Source organism: Saccostrea echinata, unplaced genomic scaffold (genome assembly GCF_033153115.1).
Source record: "Saccostrea echinata isolate AGI-Se365-2 ecotype Australia unplaced genomic scaffold, CSIRO_AGI_Sech_v1 ptg000006l, whole genome shotgun sequence".
Taxonomy (NCBI): domain Eukaryota; kingdom Metazoa; phylum Mollusca; class Bivalvia; order Ostreida; family Ostreidae; genus Saccostrea; species Saccostrea echinata.
In genome coordinates this window covers 3,831,285-3,850,000 of record NW_026889755.1, presented here as the reverse complement: position 1 = coordinate 3,850,000, position 18,716 = coordinate 3,831,285, and the positions used below count along the sequence as shown (strand labels likewise).

Below are 18,716 nucleotides of genomic sequence, written 5' to 3'. Positions count from 1 at the left end.
AAACGTATCTGGAAGCATGCTGGGGTAGTGTAGATTCTAAATTATTCAAATCATGACCCCTGGGGATAGGGCGGGGTCACAATAAGTACTACCGGGGGGGGGGGGGAGAAATCAGGTGAAAAACAGCAAGGCCAAAGTTACTCAGGTGAGCGCTGTGGCCCATGGGCCTCTTGTAAATACAAAGGATCATTTGGCATCAAAAGTACCTTTTAGTTGCAAAGAAACGAAAATATATGTTGTAGACACGAGTAAATTAGAGCATCTTGATGATATACGGTCACATGAACTAGGTGCCATGAAAAATGAGAGAGTTCAAAGAGATTACGTTTCTATTGCTGATGATGAGAGAGTAATTAAAGTTTTGAGAAAAAATCCCAGCGTCATGAGACAAGGAATCTACATGCTCAAAAGGTCTTACTACTCCTTAAAAAGCGACGCAAGTTTTAAGAGAAGAATATACGAACTCTTTGACTGGAAAGGAAATCAACATAAAGTAGTCATTTTGCAGTTTGTTTTCCATGGTAATATTCCCCCGCCAAAGCCAAGATCTCATAGAAATAGCAAATCAGGAGGGATCTACGTACGGACAACAAAGTCTACAGTTGAAAAGGTAAATAAGAAGATGAAGGCAAAAGATGCTTTTGAGAACGCATTCGAATCTGTCGGCGGCTTGGAGGCAGAGAGCATGTGTACCATCCCTAGAAATATAAAGCAGATTTACAATATTAAGCACTCCACGTCCAGGCAGGAAAAAGGGTCCAAGGATAAAGACGACTTGTTTTCAATTATACAACACTGCAAATCGGAACAGTCTATGACTAATCCTTTTATAAGGTCCATTCAAGCTGCACCCGAGCCCATGTGCGTCTGTGTAACGGACAGACAGCTATCAGAAATGCAGAAGTTCTTAACTAACCCTGCAGAGACATCCATATTAGGTATTGACCCTACTTTTAATTTAGGCCAATTTCTTGTAACAGTTGCAACATACAAACACTTACAACTTCGACATCGTCGAACCGGAAATTCCCCTACAATGATTGGTCCCGTCCTCATTCATCAGCAAAAGCTTCCAATGTCATATTCCTATCTGGCAAGCACGTGCACTTCTCTCAGGCCAAGTCTTAGCGAAATTCTTTTTATTGGAACTGACGATGAAAAGGCCATATTTAACGGTGTGAAAAATTTCTTCCCTCAAAGTCTGAACATTCAGTGTTTTAGGCATATGCGAAATAACATTTCCAGAAAACTCCAAGGACTGGGTGTTTCAGAATCCACCATAGGCGAGTACATCAGGGATATATTTGGTGTAAAACGCGATTCCGAGGTAGAATACGGATTAGTTGATGCCACTTCTGAATCCGAGTTTGACACAGAGTTAAAAAATTATGAAATAATCTGGAATGAAAGAGAAATCGAAGACCGAAAAACAAACGACCCGCTTTTTTACAAATGGTTTCTCAAGGAAAAGGCTGACACATTTAAAAAACATCTTCTGTTACCACTGAGAATATCTGCAGGTCTGGGTTTTGCTGAGTATACCACAAATGCCAACGAATCTATAAACAAGAAGCTTAAAGAGAAAGTAGACTACAAAGAATCTCAGTTAGGAGAATTTTGTTCTAAACTATTTTCTTTAGTTGACAGTCAGAACAAAGATGTTGAAAAAGCCCTTATTGGAGTTGGGCCTTATGAATTAAGACCTGAATATAAACAGTATGAAATATGCCAAACAGACTGGTTCAAATTATCAAGTAGCACAAGACAAGTCCACTTGCAAAACTTTCTAAAGGCTCCACTTAAGCCATCACGTCACTCTTCAGACAGCGAGGGTGCCTCTTCTTCGGGAACTACAAGGTCCAAAACCAAATCTGGTGGCACGAGTATTGAATTTGAAGATACCGGGTTGTCTGAAAATGTTTACCAAAGAGTATGGGATAAAGCTGTGGAAATTTTAGAAAAAGATAGTAATATTGTAAATGCCCCTGGGGACAGTACAGCAATGCTTGTTTTGAGCAAATCAAAAAAAAATTCCTCACTATGTTGAAATATTTAAAAGTGGAAAAATAGAATGTCCGTGTGATGGATATAAAGCCAAGCAAATGTGTTCTCATGCCGTAGCTGTTGCCGAGAAAAAAGGAACTCTAGATAAATTTTTGTGTTGGTATAAGAAATGCGGAGAACTAAGCGTTTCAACGATTTGCAAAGAGAAAATGCCCCCAAAACCTCAAAAGAAACCGGGACATAAAGAGAGATCGGCAAAGAGAAAATCCACTACTCAGTATGAATTTGAAGACGTATTATCTACAAAACGAAGATCGCGCTACAGTCCACTGGAAAGCAATGTGACCGCATCTGACGATTTGGAGAACGATTACAAAAATACGAGTATGCTATGGGTGTTCAAAGGCAATTAGAGTGCCGCCATTTGTACCTGCTCCCCCCTATGATGTAGTAATATGCAGAAAAGAATACCGCGCTTATACGCATGATGGAATAACCAAACTCACTCGTACACCTCAAAATGTCCATTATCATTTAAAGAAGGCATGCCTCACGATGAAGAATCCCGAATTTAACAAAGACACTCTCATTATTTGTCCTTCTGATGTCGCTATACAGCTACAAGATGTGCATAAGAGTTATCTTAAGTGTTTTAATATTAAATACTAAATAACTCGTTCGAAGTCCCCTTCAAATTTCAAGTTCGGTGGGAAAAACATTTTCTATGATTCAATCGATGTCCATATCCTTCTGCGAAACTTATTTCTCCCATTAGAATTTCAAAATGCAAAAAGAGGTTATCATTTGAAAAAAAAAGAACGATAAAACAAATAATAAATATAAGCTATACTTAGTTATAAAAACTATGCATTTGCTAAATTTTGAGACAGGGGAGATAGTTTATTACTGTGCAAGTCCTGTGTATAATTATATCTGAATAAACCTGGATAATGTAAGTTGTGTTGTTTCATAAACATTTTCAGGTATCGGATATAATTTTAAGATGTATTTAAATATTTACATTATTTAGAAGTTCGTGTATATTATTACTATATACAGCATCCAGTATATATACTGAATATACATGTAGTTATTTCTCTCTCGATATCAATCGATGGCAAAAAAGGCGGTGATTTTTTTTTTTTCGGGGGGTGGGGGGTTACAAGTCTTGAGAAGTTTGATGATGCAGCTGGGTGTGAAAGCAATTTACTGACAATTTTTTGCTAATTGTTATGAGAGAGCCAAATATTAAAATTATATACATATACCAAGAATGGAAAAAAGGAGTCCTTTTTCACAAAATTTCAAAAATTTAAGCGAAGTGTAGCAAGCATTTGACACTACTATTGAGTGGGCACTTCCGTAATTATTACCAGTTTCTAGAAATAAAATTATCGGACCCCCACACCACAAACACACCCTCCACCTCCGGTTCCTTCGGACCAGCAGCCCTTTCATAAAATCTTCCATTCAGATTTTAAAATTTAACGACTAGATAAATACAGACGATATTTTTTAGGATTATAAAGAATGTATTGCAGTGTAAGAATAATATATGAATCTTACAGTTTAGGATAATTTAGATAGTTCTTAGAGACCTGGAAAAAAAATGTCTTACTTGCTTGTATAAGATATTTTGTGAAAAGGTTTATAAATCAATACAAAGGAATATATTTTTTAGATATAGGTGTATGTAATACATGTAAATTGCTGATCTGTAAGGTATAAAGTAATTATAATTTATGAACTGGGTTCAGAATATCTTTTAAAAAGTCGCAAGTACACGTGAATGAACTTTTCAGATGTAATTAATTTTTTTCGCATATTTGTATTTTCTTTCCGTTTTCCGTTCCGTTCCGTTTTCCGTTCCGCGTTTTAGCAACACCCAACAAAATCAGCTGATTTTACTATGTCTTTCCTTTACGACATTTACAAATTTTGAAGAGAGAGAAGGTTCCTTATTGATTGGTTGCAGCTGTTGGGTCCTCTAGGGAGTTTTAAACGTGATTGTGAAGTTTGCCTTTCAGATATATTAAAATTTGGTTGAAGACGTGTCTTATATATCAGGTGTTGTCTAGCGCTGCAGTAATCGCAAATGCAGTAAGAAAACAACCAATAGAAAAGGATCTTGGTTCTCTGGGACACAATTATTATTAGAGCAAGCAGTGAAATTGTCACATTATTGAATGTACGAACTTCCAGGCAATTTCATTTCCAGGAAACTTAAAATTGGAATGCTGCACTGTTAAGATTGATTAAAGAGGGCGGGGTCTAATCTACACGCCGGATATTTACTTTGACATCACACAAAAACAGCAAAATCTCACAATACCAGAAAATAAGATAATTTGCGATGTTAAACTTTATAAGAGTAATGAACAATATTAAAAACCTACCATTGTATTCATTTTTATTACTAGTTAAATCCCATTCAGCAAGGTATAAACAAGTTACTGATCGCAATTCACTTGTCAACATGACGTCATCATGGTAATAATTGCAGTCAGAGGAAGATCAAGTATTCTTTTACAATTAAAAATGCACTTTATTATCAAACATAATATTATTTTAAGACGTTACATAGACCATTAATACCCTTGTGAAACCTTTATTTAGTGCTTACCTACCCAATTTTTTTATCATTAGTCGGGAGAGGACAAGGAAACATTTTTTAAAGATGGCACCAGTTTTCAATAATTATCGAGATAATGTATTGAATTAATTGTACCGTCTTTTTGTGTATAGGGCTGGCATGTTAAACATAGAATTGTCTAATAAAATCGCCTTTTTGCAGGGGCATAGGCTTTACAAATACATAAAGCAAATTTGCCTTAATTAACTTCAAAAAGTGCTGCTGTTTTCCTGAAATTTAGAATAATACTTAATAATCACATGAAATACTTGATAAAGGTCACACATACTTAATTTTGAGCCAAGTTGAAATTAAAGAGTGCTGACCAGTTTCAAGTCTTAACGCTATGTATCATAGAGTACAGTCGTCCGCGTAGAGCAGTGGTTAGAGAGTCTACTCTAGAGTCGTGGTATGAGGAGCTGATCCTTACGTCGAGGGTTCGAATTCACTGCGGGGTGTGGAGACCGGTCCTTCGGATCAGACCGTATAAACTGAGGTCCCGTGTCGCAGGAGGTGTTGGCACGAAAAAGATCCCTCACTACTCAATGGCCCAAAGTGCCGAGTATAGGTATAAATTTGCAGCAGCAAGTGGTGGCGTCTCCATATGAGTGAAAAATTCTTGTAATTGTAAAACAATAAAACAAACAAACAAACAAACAAAGGTAAACTCTACTCTGAAAAATAGCATAGCATAAAAAAAGGCCATCAAATCTACTGTTCTTGCAACAGACATATAGCCTACTTTTAAGGCAGTCCGATGCTCAGGTTCTGAAAATCAGCTTTTAAATAATTGAAAATGCTCTCAAAAAGTCTCTGATTTCACAGAGTAATGTGAATTTTCCCGTAGTATTTCTTCAAAGTTCATCATTATTATAATAGTTAATCATGTTATATATCAAATCTCGAATGTATTTTCAGGAAATGAATGCGAATATAAACACCAGCTATGCATTTTCTAATTGAAAATTGATCAAGAAATATATGTAAGAATAAAAAAAATATAGGTATCCAGGCACTTGGAGAAAATTGCATTTTCATCTTTTTTATGCTTATACAGTAATTTACTTCAATTGTTATATAATACATGGTGTAAAATGCTTGTGCTATCATTGCTAGACATCACAGATCACGTCTAATTTCATATCATGCTCATAAGCATTGATATCTTATGCTAGATTAAAGGAAATTTGATTTCTCTAAAAATGAATTTATTTTTTTCTTTTATGTGGTACAAATGTCAACTTTTTACAAGACTGTTTCTAAGACTTCAAAGAACCTTGAATCATATTGAGATGCATAAAATGAATATTGTTGCATGAAAAGATCTCAATTTCAAGCTTCATTTTGAGACTTTTTAAATAAAATAATAAATTTAAGAGTTATCCTTCCTGGCTGAAGTTCGGAGATCCTTAAACAAGTCATCTAGTAGCTGCATAACTGTAGCGTTATGGGTACATTTTAGTTTCAAAGGCTAAAATATAAAACCATAACGCTACAGTTCTGCAGCTAATCATTTAGTAGCTTATCCAAAGAAATAACGTTCACGTACATTTTAATTATAAAGGTTAAAAATAAAATCTTAACGTTATTAAATATAAAATTAAGTATAATCACATATTATCTGAATAAGAATCTCATTATAAAGACCCAGATTTATTAAGTTTTCAGGATATATGTACAAAAATTTATAATAATATTGCTATATCTAAAAGAAATACTTGCTAGAAGTGAATTCATGACTTTTTCCCATAATCCAACAATGCAATTAAAAATAGCAGATGCTTTAGTTATTAATCCTTAAAATCTGAGCCCAGTGAACATACATATAATGAAAATTGCGTCTTTTCCTCAAACCTTTATTTAAGGGTAATATTCTTGTACTTTTATGAAATTAAATAAAGAAAAATGTACAGACATCTGTGAAAGTACTGAAAATGATTCTTGATTATCTCTATTCCAATTAGTGTGGTTACTAAAATCAGAGACATTCATGTCTCCTTAAATGTTGTTTTTAAGTTTTAATGTTTTTTTCTCTCTCACTGAAATATCTTTGCTGAATACTGTTTGATTTTTTTTTTTATTTTACACGCGGCAGTAATTTATCCGTAACTAAAGTATACATATTATAAAAGTAAAGTTTTCCGCTGTTAATTCAGATGAGTTGTATGTATGTTTTAATCGAGTATTTATGTAAATGTCTTTAGCATGATTCCTTTATTCTGTAAATTCTTGGATCCACGCCTTGAATGATGTATTCAATATGCGACGTTAGTGTAAAATCCCGCGCGCTGACCACTGTTCTACATATTTAGCTTAATTGACTCAGCTGACTCACCACCATCCAAGCGATACTAACTCTCTTATTCTTTGTAAATCCTGTGTAGTTTTCCTTTAAGATGGTCCATTTTGTTTAATACTAATAAAATAGATCGCCGATTTATTACGCAGTTTTGTTTATTTTCATCACTGTATTTAGAAATCGCGTCATAATCAGATCACAATCGCTAGTCTTAATTGCAAGTGTAGTGGAGTTGTATTTTTAGCTCACCTGAGCCGAAGGCTCAAGTGAGCTTTTCTGATCACATTTTGTCCGTCGTCCGTCCGTCCGTCTGTCCGTCTGTCTGTCTGTCTGTCCGTCCGTCTGTAAACTTTTCACATTTTTGACTTCTTCTCAAGAACCACTGGGCCAATTTTGACCAAACTTGGTACAAAGCATCCTTGGGTGAAGGGGAATTTAAATTGTTAAAATGAAGGGCCAAGTCCCCTCACAAGGGGAGATAATCAAGAGAAGAAAAAAATAGGGTGGGGTCATTAAAAAATCTTCTTCTCAAGAACCACAGGGCCAGTAAAGCTGAAACTTATATGGAAGCATCCTGGGGTAGTGTAAATTTTAAATTGTTCAAATCATGACCCCCGGGGGTAGGGCGGGGCCACAATGTGGAATCAATGTTTTACATAGAAATATATAGGAAAAATCTTTAAAAATCTTCTTCTCAAGAACCACTGGGCCAGAAAAGCTGAAACTTATGTGGAAGCATCCTGGGGTAGTGTAGATTCTAAATTGTTAAAATCATGACCCCCAGGGGTAGGGCGGGGCCAAAATAGGGAATCCAAGTTTTACATTGAAATATATAGGAAGAATCTTTAAAAATCTTCTTCTCAAGAACCACTGGGCCAGAAAAGCTGAAACTTATGTGGAAGCATCCTGGGGTAGTGTAGATTCTAAATTGTTCAAATCATGACCCCCGGGGGTAGGGCGGGGCCACAATAGGGAATCCTAGTTTTACATTGAAATATATAGGAAAAATCTTTAAAAATCTTCTTCTCAAGAACCACTGGGCCAGAAAAGCTGAAACTTATGTGGAAGCATCCTGGGGTAGTGTAGATTCTAAATTGTTCAAATCATGACCCCCCGGGGGTAGGGCGGGGCCACAATAGGGAATCCAAGTTTTACATTGAAATATATAGGAAAAATCTTTAAAAATCTTCTTCTCAAGAACCACTGGGCCAGAAAAGCTGAAACTTATGTGGAAGCATCCTGGGGTAGTGTAGATTCTAAATTGTTAAAATCATGACCCCCAGGGGTAGGGCGGGGCCAAAATAGGGAATCCAAGTTTTACATTGAAATATATAGGAAGAATCTTTAAAAATCTTCTTCTCAAGAACCACTGGGCCAGAAAAGCTGAAACTTATGTGGAAGCATCCTGGGGTAGTGTAGATTCTAAATTGTTCAAATCATGACCCCCAGGGGTAGGGCGGGGCCACAATAGGAAATCCAAGTTTTACATTGAAATATATAGGAAAAATCTTTAAAAATCTTCTTCTCAAGAACCACTGGGCCAGAAAAGCTGAAACTTATGTGGAAGCATCCTGGGGTAGTGTAGATTCTAAATTGTTCAAATCATGACCCCCCGGGGGTAGGGCGGGGCCACAATAGGGAATCCAAGTTTTACATTGAAATATATAGGAAAAATCTTTAAAAATCTTCTTCTCAAGAACCACTGGGCCAGAAAAGCTGAAACTTATGTGGAAGCATCCTGGGGTAGTGTACACTCTAAATTGTTCAAATCATGACCCAGGGGATAGGGCGGGGCCACAATAGGGGGAATCCCAAGTTTTACATTGAAATATATAGGAAAAATCTTTAAAAATCTTCTCAAGAACCACTGGACCAGAAAAACTGATACTTATGTGGAAGCATCCTGGGGTAGTGTAGATTCTAAATTGTTCAAATCATGGCCCCTGGGGGGAGGGTGGGGCCACAATAGGTATTACAAGGGGGAGTCTGGTAATAAAGAGCATGGCCAAAGTTACTCAGGTGAGCGATGTGGCCCATGGGCCTCTTGTTTTATGAGAGTTATCTCTCTTGGTTCTCGGAGGAAGTGCGCGGTTGTCAAAGAGAACCAGTACTATCGTCTGAGAACCGGGCGAATCCATTCCGCTCCCTGGGTCATTCCCTGTTTTCTGTTATTCAAATACAGACATTTTTAGGAGTAAGTCTCCTCTTTATTTTTTTTTTTATCTATTTATTACCTGCCGCCAGGAGGCGGTCGGTTATTTGATATTCTGAAAGTTTTAAGTAGCCGTGCGTTTCTGCGGAGCTAAAACAAATAAAAGTATTTAACATTCATTGCGTGGACCCTGAGGTCCACGCAGAAAATATATTAGCGGAGTTAAACCGGATGCCATGGGCTTACGTCAGGCTGCGCATGCGCGAGGATGCTAGAGAGTTCGCCTCTAAGACAACTTGCCCGTAGAACAATTCGACCTATATTCGAATTAGAATATGCCAATCATTGGCAAACCTCGCTCTAAAGTCTGCACATCGTATTTATGTATTCTTTGGCGTAACCAAGATCTGAATTTCTCTTTAATACATATATCCTTTATATACAAACTAAATTCTATGGTACAAGCATTTTAAATAAGTAGGAAGAACTTATAGAGATAGCTTAACAGCTTGAACATGTTGAATTAAAACCACTAGGTTTTAAAAGTCTTTGCCATGTTTACCGGCATTAGTTTTGTGCATCAAGGTTTGCAAAATAAGTTGATAGACAGCAATCCAAATATAGCTTGATAAAGGCCTGTAGCAATGTTTTTCCATATGCGGGAGAGGGAGAGACATCCAAAAAAACAAAAAAAACAAAAATTCTGCGTACTACAGATCTGTGCTTCACGTGTACCATCTATCTTTCCAATGATAGGATACTTCCGTATAAATCTAGTACAGATGTCAAGTCCCAGCCGTTAAGCATTACATGTATCGAAATAGCACGGTTTTTTTTCAGTTCAATGACAAAACTATAGGCCAATCGGGAATAAAATTTAACAATTTTGCTATGAAAGTACAATCACTCAAAGTAGGCAGATCATTGTAGAAAATGTTAGCGAAAGGTAAACCTGTGCCACCTTTCAGAGTAACCAATGAACTCGTCCATGGATGCATTGACGGTCGTTGTAACAAGAATAGATATGGGTTACCCCATATCCAAAATATTCGACTTTTAATTTACTCCAATTTTCACTAGAAAAAAAAACTGTACATGTTATGAAACTGGTGTATAGTTCTTCATGTCTGTAGCAAATACTGTCACCAGTCTAAGGGTCACTAGCAAACAGTACACACACCTGTGCTTGCAAGACCAAATAGCCTAGGTCTACACACGTGCGATAAGATCTTCTCAGACCTTCTGCTGAGAAGTTACGATTGCAGGTGTTGTATATTAACCATTCCGTTATTTAAAAGAGACAGAGAAAAACACACACACACACACACAAAATTAATCTTTTTTGTGTTTTTAAATTGATCGGGTTAATCGATAACTTAGCATTGTTTAAGATAACTCGAGACCATTTAGTAAAGGGGGGGGGGTTCTAAGTCACACCACAGGCACTTACATTCAAGCCCGTAGCAACGGTTTTCAAAGGGGGCAACCTTCAAAAAGAGTTGACAAGCAGAAATAAATAAATAAATTAAAAACCTGTGCACCACCCTGTAAAATCCTATTTAGGGGGGGGGGGGGGGGGACTTCGTCTAACTGTTCGGTACATTTTGATTTCTTTTAAATGTTTGATTCCTTTCCGCAACAAAAAGTGCGGGGGAGCTTCCAATGCAAATTAAAACTTATATATTCAAATTCTAACAAAAGAATTTTTAAAGAAAAAGTGACGGGACATTTTGAACCTTTCTTAAAATATCCCCATAATATAAGGAGATAAATAATTGTCCTTTACAAAAATTTTGATATTTCTTAGGCAAAATTTGTACTTGACAATTAATAGCCATTCTCTGTAAGCATTTAAACTCTTATATAGGGAGTGTGGCACGCTAGGTCTTAGATTTTTATGAAACTTGGCACACATTCCTATAATGATGTATGAAACTAAAATTCATAATAAAATGGTTGCTATGGTCAATGGTTACCATGGCAACCAACATACATTTTTCATGGCCTAAAAAATGCTAAATTTTGATGAAAAATGACCATTTTTGACTAATTAAAAGTCTTTAATACAACAAGATATTTACATGACTTTATCTTTTTGTCAAAATACATCATTTTTATAGTTCTTTAGATAATTTCTAGTATGTGAGTAACTTAACCTCATAGAAAAAATATCCCCCCTTTTTAAGTATGATTTTTCTAAGGAAAAATTGTAGATTTTAGGCTCTTTTGAAAAGCCTGGTATAAATTTTTGCGGACATATTGGAAAAAATAAATACATTGGTTTGAAAGTCCAAAAATAGTTGTAATATAAATTGTAAAGAACCACTTGGTATTCATATCTTGTTTTCATGTTACCATGGTTACAAACTAATGCTTTTTTTAAGAATTCCAGACAAGGGCAATAGCTATCTACTATCAGTTTCCAATTAAATACCTGAGTATTTTAAAATGGATTAAAACCAAATTTGTACATGTAGTACACAATAGCAAAAACAAAGAAAAAAATCAATTTTCATAACAAAAGGTTAAAGGTCAAGGTCAAAATGGCTCGATTTAGATGGAAAAGTAAGGAAATTTTTTCAATATTTTTTTCAATGCCATAACTAATACTTGTGATTTAAACAACATAATTATGAATAAACAAAATTACAGTTCTGTTGGACAATACATGTAACGAGCATCACATGAATTGGTAAATACGGACAGAAGGTCAAAGTTCAAGGACACAATGGTATATAAAATTTGCCTTTTTGTCCCCTGCTTTCACTTAAAGTGGGGGATATTTATTTAGGTCTGTCTAACGTCCATCCGTCTGTCTTTCTGCAACACTTTCGTTTCTGCACATGTCTCGTGAAGCCTTTGAGCCTTTGCAATGAAAGTTTATAAAACAACTCCCTGTGGCCTAAGGAAGACCCCCATTGATTTTAAGGTCAAAGGTAAAGGTCATGAATTCATAAATTCTGTCTGCTTTAACACTTTATTTCCGCGCAATATCTCAAAAACTTCGAGCTTTTGCAATGAAATTTTACACTGAAACTCCCTATGGCCTAAAGAAGACCACTATTGATTTTGAGGTCAAAAGGTCAAAGGTCAAGGTCAAAAATTTATACATTCTGTTTGTGTGTAAAATTTTCATTTCCGTGCGATATCTCAAGAAGCTTTTAAGCTTTTGCAATGAAATTTTATATCATAACTCCCTTTGGTCCCGCCCGCAACTCTTACGTCCCCCCAACCCCACCATCCTCCGACCCCACCCCTCAAGATCCGTACATGCTCTTTTATCCTTAAGCAGGGGACACAGCTTCCCTGAATTAGCTTGTTAGTATAGCATTTAAACTTGGATATTGTGAATGTCGTATCCTGTTTTATATACAATGCATTTTACTGAAATTGGTATTACGTTCTCACCTTTAGCTTGATGCATAATGTTAAAATGCTATGAGAATGGTTTCATTTATTGAAAAAAAGTAGCCAACTCAAAATATTGAAAGCCTATACACGTACCATATTGAGTGACTTGTACGTAGAGCATTGTGCTACGTGCATGTAAAAAATACACTCTTTTGTTGTTTTGGTAGACTAGAAACGCTTTGCACGAAAGGCTGCACGGTTTACACGAAAGCCTGCACGAAACGCTTTGTACACGTTTCTCACACGCTTTGTACACGATTCTCGCACGTTTTGGCCTCGATCTGGATTTTCTATTCGGAATCTCTCGGACTTTATTTAAATTAAGTAAATTACGGATTAATCAAAGATTAGTTAAGAATTGCAATCATTCAGATTAAGTTAGGATTAGAACTCGCTACAACAGTACTATATTAACAGATAAAAATACACAATGTCAAGTTGTATTTAATTAATATTATAGTTGTCATTGAGTATGTGACGCGCCCGGTGAAATGCCTAACATCGTCTATGTACAAAACTTTTTCACTAGACTCTAAATTACGTACTGAAAAAAAAAAATAATTATATTTGTAATTCATAATCTTTACAGCATTCAATGTTTTTACAATTATAGTTTGATATTAACAAATCGTTTAATTACTGACAAATAAACCCAGTTATTGATTTGAAAAAAAATATTGATTAAATTGTGTATGATTTCTGTAAACGGATTGATTTTCTTTCCTTTTCTTTTTTTATTATTGATTGATTTATTCATTTTTTTGATTTACCTAGTAGTAAATAAATAATTTCAATTGATTGAATTAGGTTCTGTTTATAATTTACAAAGGTAATATGTACAAAATGTACACTAAATCAAATAAGAACATTGTGCCGGATGGGGGGGGGGTTGATTACCGAGATGTTACTTCTGTTCATGGCTAAATATAACTGGCACTTGTTTCAGTAAGTAGACCATTGGGAAAAAATTATTATAGAAACAAATGCCCGTTCTAAGAAAAAAAAAAGGATATCCATGTCTCCAGCGGGACCAGATACATATTATTCATTAACTGCACTTTAATTAGAATGGTAAATATATCGCTTCATTACAGAATAAAACTTTGACTTATCATTAAAATGTAACATGGTAGAAAAGCCGGGGGAATAGGTATTGTAATGCGTTAGTTCACCATTTTAAGGCATAATTGTGTTTATCAAATAAAAACCCACCACCTTGTAAAATCTTTGATTTCAAATCCCGTCTACACAAAAAAAAAATGTAATCAATAGTCGCGGCTCTTAACAATACATCCAATATACATGAATACATGTCCAGTGTCCTAAAAACTAAAAAATATGCCCTAGAACTGCGTGATTAATAAAACAACTAATATATAATTAATCCGGATTTTTTTCTTTATATTTTATTATTCACGAATACACTGGCAAATTAATTCACTGTTTACAGAGAATCGGATAAATTTAAGAAATAAAATCCACGCGTATTTATTTTTACCCATTAAATACTAATAAAACTATTAAATTTCACGAATTAAAAATCAATCGTTATTGTCGGGTGTCATCTTAGCCATGATTGACAAGAGATAATACATGTACATGTAGCAGAAGAAGTTTTCAGTTCCCGGCACGCGGAGCCCGTGATCGCTGTTGTAAATGACCTTGATCACAGTCGTAAGAAGAGTGTCGGAAGTGTAAAGAAGATTCCAATACATTTTTAAGGGGTGCATCAGGCGCACCTCGAAAAAACCCCCCAATATTTTCTTTAAAAAGAAAATTACCTATAAAAACATGTTAATAACAAAAACTCAAAAGTTTGTGTTTACATTTGAACACACCCCCTCCCCCAGAAATATTTAACCTTGTATTTTCCGATGCATGTGAATTATGATTCATTTATAAGACAATTATTAATCAACCAATTTTATGCATAAAAAGACTTTAAATGACTCATCGTTTAAAAATTATTTGTACCACAGTCTTGTAATATAAGAAAATTATGTTCGTTTAAAAAGAAAAAAAAATTAATTGTGCTCCCCGGTCTAGAATTTTCATACTTCACATTTATAGCAACGCACTAAACTTAGTGTTTTATATTTCACGCCTGCCTTATCTATTTATTATTTTGCATTAATCACCCATATGTTTTTGTAATATCTATATACCACAACTGTAAAATGGTGAAGAGATTCAAATAAATGAATGCAAGGACAAGACCGGATTATTAATTATTTTTTTTTAAAACAATGTTCAGTATTGCTCCCTTTAAAAAATGTATTGAATCAAATACCTTAAAATTGATGTGCGTATAATTAATTACTTTGAAAATATTTTCTTTCCTTCTTTATTTAAATAAAAAAAAGAAAGAAAATCAAACAAATATGTAATACATTACCGAGTAATTTTATTTTGTTGTTTCCGTAGTTTTTTTTCTCCCTTAAAATACCACCGGTATAATATATTCGAATAATATTAGTTACAAACAACACAGAATGACATGTTCATCCACCAATAGCCATATTTAAAATAAAATGAGTTCCGAATGAATCCTACACGTTTCTCACACGATTCTTGCACGAAAGTCGCACGTTTCTCACACGGTTCTTACACGAAAGTCGCACGTTTCTCACACGCTTCTCGCACGCTCGCTACACGGTTTGCACGAAACGCTTTGGAGCTTACACGAAACGCTGCACGGTTTACACGAAACGCTACACGGTTTGCACGAAACGCTGCACGGTTTACACGAAACGCTACACGGTTTGCACGAAACGAAAAGCGCACGAAAGTCACACGCTTTTTTGGGGTAGTAGCACGTTTCAGGGTCTGTAAGTTTGAGTTGGTTGGTAAGCTTGATAGAATCGTACACCTTATGGTTTGTATTGTAAACATAATTTCTAAACTTGAGTCCTTGAAAATATTGAAAATAATCTGTCCCTGCCTTCTTCCTATGATTTTCATTTTTTAAAATGAACATGATAAAGTAACCAAAGACCAGGACTTACTCCATCCCTTCCAGGAACAATGTAAAAGCACTTACCCCAAATAAATGGGTAAGAGGCATTTGTAAGAAAAACACGGATCCCTTGTGAAACATTAAGAAGCGTTATATATAAATATGAAAGAAAGCAGTTCATTCATAAGTGATTAACCCCAACCCGCCCCCATTTCCGAGTATAGATTTTTTGTGTTTAATTTTATGATTTTTTTTTCTTTTGGTACAAAGGGGTGGGGTGGGGGTGGGGGGCTTGTCAGAAATTTATTTATGTTTTCATTATCAATAAAAAAAAAAACAGCTACACAGATTTACTATTAATTTTACTGCTACAATGTTCAATCTACATTTTTCTTAGTCTAGAGAAATGATAAACTTGATAAAAACTTTAAAATATGATTCAGACAATTTGTAATTCTATGCCCCCCCCCCCCCCCAAAAATGAAAGTATAATTTTCACTGGTCGAAAGGAATCAATTACAAAACAAAACATTTTCATTACTGACCGTAACAATTTCTTTTTTTTTTTTTTTTTGGATAAAGACCATTCCCTTAAAGAAAATACTTGGATCAGGAACATTATCAATTTCTTTATAAAATATTTTCAAAGTCATTGAATAAAAAGTTCAGATCTGAAATATACACAGATAACTTTTCTCTCTTTTTTTCTGAATCAGATACAGATAAAGGCAAACGGTAATATTAAAAAGATTGAGTTTTCTGTTACATCCCTCACTAATACAGGGTTTTTAGGTGTGGATTGTTTTCTACTTGTAGCCTTTACATAGAGATAAAATATACTTTTACGTTCTTTAATTTTAGAATGAGGGTGTAAAGAGTATCAGTTTATATTTTAAATGTAGCAAATTCTATCAAGTGAAAACACTCATCATATAAAAGTTGTAAATTATGAATGACATAAATTCTGTTTAAAACTGCATAATATGACTGCGTTGACTAATGGGTTAAGGGACGACCATTTGATTCAGAAGGGGGGGGGGGGGCAAATTTTTTCCAAGTCAGATTATTTATTCTCATGGAATTGAAGGACACATTATTTATTTCCAATATGATCCAGGACAGATTATGTATTTTTTGCTTCACTGAAAAAAGTCTGAAAATAAAACTAGATGCTGTCATGAGACAGTAATACCCGCACTAAGGTGTTTGCCTCTAAATGCACACTCCTTCATATTGGGCTTACCAAGGAAAAAGTCCAAATAATTCTATAATTTACACAGTACATGTATTCGTCAAATCGAGCATAAAATGCTCAGGTGACCATGTGACCCATGAACCTCTTATACGCATTTCATATACTTAATTCATTACCAGTCTGAAATATCAGAATTTAATTAATGTTGTAAATTAGGTTTTAATAAAAAAGGGGGGGGATATAAATTTTTGGCCCATAATTGGAACTTTTTAAATTAAATTTATCTTCTCAACAACAAATAATATTATTTTAGTACAAAGCGTTTTTGATGAATTTATCAAAATGTGCAAACTTTTTTTTAGTATTTGATTAGGCAAAAACCTCCTTGAAAAGCCATACCCAATCAATTTATATGTGTCCCCCCCCCCCCCCCAAATACACACACACACAATTTGCCTGTTTTTGGAAATAGGCCTAGATGGCAAAGTTATGTTAAAACATCGTTTGTTATGATAATTTAAAATTTGTTCTTGTACTGTACATGTATGTGAACACCTTTTTGAAAATTTCTACATCACATTGGGCTTGCGTCACCCTACCAGTACTAGTACTAGTTTTACCATTATCATTTTTAGATTGCACATGCCATGTGACATGGTGCAGTGTTACATGTATATCAGTGGAAATTAATTCATTTTGTGTTTTAATTGGATTATATTTCATGAAGTTGACAGGACCTATGACAGTCGGTAAGTACAAGTTTAAGTATAGATTGGGGTAAAATAAACCAAAATGCAAATGGTTAGGTTAAAGTTTAAAAAGGATCAAAAATCATCGGCAATCTCCTATGCAGAGTTGTCGTTCGTTTCTCTCTCAGACACTGAATGTATGAGCCGATGGTAGAGAGTGGATCATCGATGCCACAATAGACGAATTTCACATTCTGAAGAGTTATCTCCCGTTGTCGACATTACATTCAGTTACAGGCATAGATCCGGGAATTTTTTTCCGGGGGGGAGGGGGGTCCACACCTCGGTCCAAAAAAATTCCAGCCCAGAATTTCCTGAGGAGCAAAATAAAAAAACAAACGAACAAACAAACAAAATAAAAACAATGATGGTGGGGTCCATGTTTTTAAAGGGGGAGGGCATCCAAAGTCATTTTTTATTTGCTTCTGTAAATCAGTATATAGTCCTATTTAAATAACTCTGCAAATTCCAGGGGGGGGGGGGGGGTTCCAATCTCCCTAGCCGCTCCCTGTCCCTGAAATGACAAATGATCATGCAACTCCTAAATAGTAGAAAATTTTTCCATTTGACTAGACATAATTTTGTTTCTTGTGTTATTATGTTATGTACATCTAATGGTTTAAGGTTATGAACCCTTGAGGTCATCCCCACTCTCTTGTTCATAATATGACTACATCAAATTAAATAGAAGTGCATCAATGATAAGATTACTTGACATTTCATTCATGAATTTGGGTCAACCTAGAATTAGGAATGAAAATCATTCAAAGAGATGGACCATTAAACTATTTGTATGTATTCACATTTTTTTTATGTCAAACCAAAGTATTAGACTAGTTTGCATACATGAACAAACTGGGGTCTGGGAAGGGGAAGGGGCAAGGGGAAGGAGTTATCTCTTTACGTCTTAATTAATTGTTGAAAATTCCTAAAATGAATGTTAACTTTAAATCCGACTTGTACGTCTTCATTATTTTTGAGTGGTGGTGTCTCCGTATAAGTGAAAAATTCCCAAGAGGGACATTTAACAACAAACAAACATTAATGACTTAAAAAACACAATATACATGTACATGTTTATTAGTCAATGGATATACTTCTGATCATATCTCTAGTTCTCCCTTGAAATGATGATATAATTTAAATATTTTAAGAATGATTAAGAGTTGAAAAGGTTGTGCATTTTAAAATTCACTAAGCTCTGTGGTTGAATTAGCTATACCAGTTTAGCTTATTTTGCTACTCAAAGCACCTTGATTAACTATTTTTAATCATACTGTTTTCTGAAATGTGAAGTTTTTTCAACATGGATACAAGT

General features: G+C 35.0%; 1 pseudogene; it reads left to right on the top strand.

The window, feature by feature from the left end:
* Window positions 1–2,673, top strand: part of LOC133180181 (uncharacterized) — a 3,879-nt pseudogene extending 1,206 nt beyond the window's left edge.
* Window positions 2,674–18,716: the final 16,043 nt, after the last annotated feature.